Source organism: Arachis hypogaea, chromosome 18, assembly GCF_003086295.3.
Source record: "Arachis hypogaea cultivar Tifrunner chromosome 18, arahy.Tifrunner.gnm2.J5K5, whole genome shotgun sequence".
Classification (NCBI taxonomy): domain Eukaryota; kingdom Viridiplantae; phylum Streptophyta; class Magnoliopsida; order Fabales; family Fabaceae; genus Arachis; species Arachis hypogaea.
The window spans coordinates 118,715,626-118,720,447 of record NC_092053.1 but is presented as its reverse complement, the minus strand read 5'-3'; the positions used below and the strand labels follow the sequence as shown (position 1 = coordinate 118,720,447).

Here is a 4,822-nt window from a genome sequence, read left to right as displayed (position 1 = left end):
CCCGGAAGTGGATTTATGCATCAATTACTTACTCATGTAAACCCTAGTAGCTAGTTTATTATAAATAGGACCTTTTACTATTGTATTAGGCATCTTTGGTCTCAGTTTTATTCCATTGTTCATCTTAGGAGACTATTGATCTCGTTTAGGGGGCTGGCCATCTCGGCCATGCCTGGACCTTTCACTTATGTATTTTCAACGGTAGAGTTTCTACACTCCATAGATTAAGGTGTGGAGCTCTGCTGTTCCTCAAAGATTTATGCAAAGTACTACTGTTTTCTATTCAATTCTTCTTATTTCGCTTCTAAGATATCTATTCGCACCCAAGAACATGATGAAGGTGATGATTATGTGTGACGCTCATCATCCTTCTCCCTTATGAACGCGTGCCTGACAAACACTTCTGTTCTACATGAATTAAGCTAGAATGAATATCTCTTAGATCTCCTAACCAGAATCTTCGTGGCGTAAGCTAGAATGATGGCGGCATTCAAGAGAATCCGGAAGGTCTAAACCTTGTCTGTGGTATTCCGAGTAGGATTCAATGATTGAATGACTGTGACGAGCTCCTAACTCGCGATTGCAGGGCGTTAGTGACAGACGCAAAAGGATAGTAAATCCTATTCCGGCATGATCGAGAACCGACAGATGAATAGCCGTGCCGTGACAGGGTGCGTGAGCATATTATTCACTGAGAGGATAAGATGAAGCCATTGACAAGGGTGATGCCTCCAGACGATTAGCCGTGCCGTGACAGGGCATTGGATCATTTTCCCGTGAGATGACCGAAAGTAGCCATTGACAGTGGTGATGTATCACATAAAGCCAGCCATGGAAAGGAGTAAGACTGATTGGATGAAGATAGCAGGAGAGCAGAGGTTTAGAGGAACGAAAAGCATCTCCATTCGCTTATCTGAAATTCCTACCAATGATTTACATAAGTATCTCTATCCCTATTTTATTATATAATATTCGAAAACACCATTATCACTTTATATCCGCCTGACTGAGATTTACAAGGTGACCATAGCTTGCTTCATACCAACAATCTCCGTGGGATTCGACCCTTACTCACGTAAGGTATTACTTGGACGACCCAGTGCACTTGCTGGTTAGTTGTATCGAAGTTGTGACAATTATGAATTAAGATCAAAGCACCAAGCTTTGGAGCCATTACCAGGGATTGTTCGAGGCTGGACATCACAATTTCGTGCACCAAGTTTTTGGCGCCGTTGCGGGGGATTGTTCGAGTTTGGACAACTGACGGTTCATCTTGTTGCTCAGATTAGGTAATTTTCTTTTTATTTTAATTTCAAAAATTTTTCAAAAATATTTTCAAAAAAAATTTTCTCATCTGTTTTCGAAAAAAAAAATAAAAATGTTTTCAAAAATTTATTCAGAATTTTTAAGAATGAATTCTAGTGTTTCATGAAGCATGTGAAGCCTGGCTGGCTGTAAAGCCATGTCTAAATTCTTTTGGACTGAGGCTTGCAATTTGTTATCAAAGAGCAATATACTCTCGTGTTAAAGGCTAAAGCTTGGCTGGCCATTGGCCATGTCTAGTGTTTTGGACTGAAGCTTTCATTGAAAGCTTGGCTGGCTAGTGAGCCATGTCTAATTCCTGGACTGAAGCTTTAGACTAAAAATGCAAGATTCCTGGAATTCATATTAAAAATTTTGGAATCCTTATTTTTCTTTTTCATATTATTTTCGAAAAAAATCCAAAAAAATTTAGAAAATCATAAAAATCAAAAATATTTTCTGTTTCTTGTTTGAGTCTTGAGTCATATCATAAGTTTGGTGTCACTTGCATATGCATCTAGCATTTTTCGAAAATTTCATGCATTCATAGTGTTCTTCATGATCTTCAAGTTGTTCTTGGTAAGTCTTCTTGTTTGATCTTGATGATTTTTTGTTTTGTGTCTTTTTATGTTTATCATATGCATTCTTGAATTCTTAGTGCGTAAGCATTAAAGAATTCTAAGTTTGGTGTCTTGCATGTTTTCTTTGCATTAAAGGTTTTTCAAAATTGTGTCTATGATGTTCATCTTGGCATTCAAAGTGTTCTTGGTGTTCATCTTGACATTCATAGCATTCTTGCATGCATCACATGTTTTGATCTAAAAATTTCATGCATTGCATAATTTTCATGTTTTTCATAAAAATTTCAAAAATCAAAAAATATCTTTCCCTTTTTCTCTCATCAAATTCGAAAATTTGGATTGACTTTTTCAAAAATTTTTAAAATCAAGTTGTTTCTTATGAGTCAAATCAAATTTTCAATTTGAAAATCTTATCTTTTTCAAAATCTTTTTCAAAAATCAAATCTTTTTCAAAATTCTTAGTTATTTTCGAAAATTCCAAAAATATTTTTCAAAAATCTTTTTCTTATTTTTATATCAAATTTTCGAAAATAACATAATCAATTAATGTTTTGATTCAAAAAAATTTGAAGTTTGTTACTTGCTTGTTAAGAAAGATTCAAACTTTAAGTTCTAGAATCATATCTTGTGATTTCTTATGAATCAAGTCATTAATTGAGATTTTAAAAAAATCAAATCTTCTTCAAAACTAACTTCAATCATATCTTTTCAAAAATATCTTCTTATCTTATCTTTTTCAAAAATATCTTTTCAAAATATCTTCTCTAACCTCCTAACTTCTTATCTTTTCAAAATTTGTTTCAACTAACTAACTAACTTTTTTGTTTGTTTCTTAACTTTTTCAAAACTACCTAACTAACTCTCTCTCTCTAATTTTCGAAAATATCTTCCCTCTTTTTCAAAAATTTCTTTTTAATTAACTAATTATTTTTATGTTTAAATTTTAAAAATTTTTCGAAAATTTCTAACATTTTTCAAAAAACATTTTTCAAAAATCACTAACTCTTTTTCAAAATAATTTTCGAAAATTATCCCTCCCCCATCCTATTCTATTTATTCATTCATATCCTAACATCTCATCTCACATCTCTTCCATCCGTACAGTTGTGTTTCTTCCTTTACATCACATTCTTTGTCCCCCCCTCTTTTCTTCCACTCACAAAGGGATCCCTATACTGTGGTATAAAGGATCTCTATTATTATTATTATTTTTCTGTGCCTTCTTCTTTGTCATATGAGCAGGAGTAAGGATAAGAACATTCTTGTGGAAGCAGATCCAGAACCTGAAAGGACTCTGAAGAGAAAATTAAGAGAAGCTAAAATACAACAATCCAGAGAAAACCTTTCAGAAATTTTCGAACAGACAGAGGAGATGGCAGCCGAAAATAATAATAATGTAAGGAAGATGCTTGGTGACTTTACTGCACCTAATTCCAATTTACATGGAAGAAGCATCTTCATTCCTGCCATTGGAGCAAACAACTTTGAGTTGAAACCTAAATTAGTTTCTCTGATGCAGCAGAACTGCAAGTTTCATGGACTTCCATCTGAAGATCCTTTTCAGTTCTTGACTGAATTCTTGCAGATATGTGATACTGTTAAGACTAATGGAGTAGATCCTGAAGTCTACAGGCTCATGCTTTTCCCTTTTGCTGTAAGAGACAGAGCTAGATTATGGTTGGATTCTCAACCCAAAGACAGCCTGAACTCTTGGGATAAGCTGGTCACGGCTTTCTTAGCCAAGTACTTTCCTCCTCAAAAGCTGAGCAAGCTTAGAGCTGATGTTCAAACCTTCAGACAGAAAGAAGGTGAATCCCTCTATGAAGCTTGGGAAAGATACAAACAGTTGACCAAAAAGTGTCCTTCTGACATGCTTTCAGAATGGACCATCCTGGATATATTCTATGATGGTTTATCTGAGCTATCAAAGATGTCACTGGACACTTCTGCAGGTGGATCCATTCACCTAAAGAAAACGCCTGCAGAAGCTCAAGAACTCATTAACATGGTTGCTAATAACCAGTTCATGTACACTTCTGAAAGGAATCCTGTGAATAATGGGACGCCTACGAAGAAGGGAGTTCTTGAAGTTGATACTCTGAATGCCATATTGGCTCAGAACAAAATATTGACTCAGCAAGTCAATATGATTTCTCAGAGTCTGCATGGAATGCAAGCTGCATCCAACAGTACTCAAGAGGCATCTTCTGAAGAAGAAGCCTATGATCCTGAGAACCCTGCAATAGCAGAGGTAAATTACTTAGGTGAACCTTATGGAAACACCTATAACTCAACATGGAGAAATCATCCAAATTTCTCATGGAAGGATCAAAAGCCCCAACAAGGCTTTAATAATGGTGGAAGAAACAGGTTTAGCAATAGCAAGCCTTTTCCATCATTAACTCAGCAACAGACAGAGAATTCTGAACAAAATGCTTCTAATTTAGCAAATCTAGTCTCTGATCTATCTAAGGCCACTGTAAGTTTCATGAATGAAACAAGGTCTTCCATTAGAAATCTGGAAGCACAAGTGGGCCAGCTGAGTAAAAGGATCACTGAAATCCCTCCTAGTACTCTCCCAAGCAATACAGAAGAGAATCCAAAAGGAGAGTGCAAGGCCATTGACATAAGCGCCATGGCCGAACCTGTGAGGAGAGGAGAGGACGTGAATCCCAAGGAGGAAGACCTCCTGGGACGTCCAGTGGTCAATAAGGAGCTTCCCTCTGAGGAACCAAAGGACTCTGAGGCTCATCTAGAGACCATAGAGATTCCATTGAACCTCCTTATGCCCTTCATGAGCTCTGATGAGTATTCCTCTTCTGAAGAGAATGAGGATGTTACTGAAGAGCAAACTGCCAAGTTTCTTGGTGCAATCATGAAGCTGAATGCCAAATTATTTGGCATTGATGCTTGGGAAGTTGAACCTCCCTTGTTCATCA

The 4,822-nt window shown here is 36.4% G+C and overlaps 1 non-coding gene across 1 annotated transcript; it reads right to left on the bottom strand.

The window, feature by feature from the left end:
- Positions 1–3,651: 3,651 nt before the first annotated feature.
- LOC112773713 (small nucleolar RNA R71) lies at positions 3,652–3,759 on the bottom strand. The gene has a single exon (XR_003188249.1). It is a non-coding gene; the product is annotated as a small nucleolar RNA R71 (small nucleolar RNA).
- Between the last annotated feature and the right edge of the window lie 1,063 nt (positions 3,760–4,822).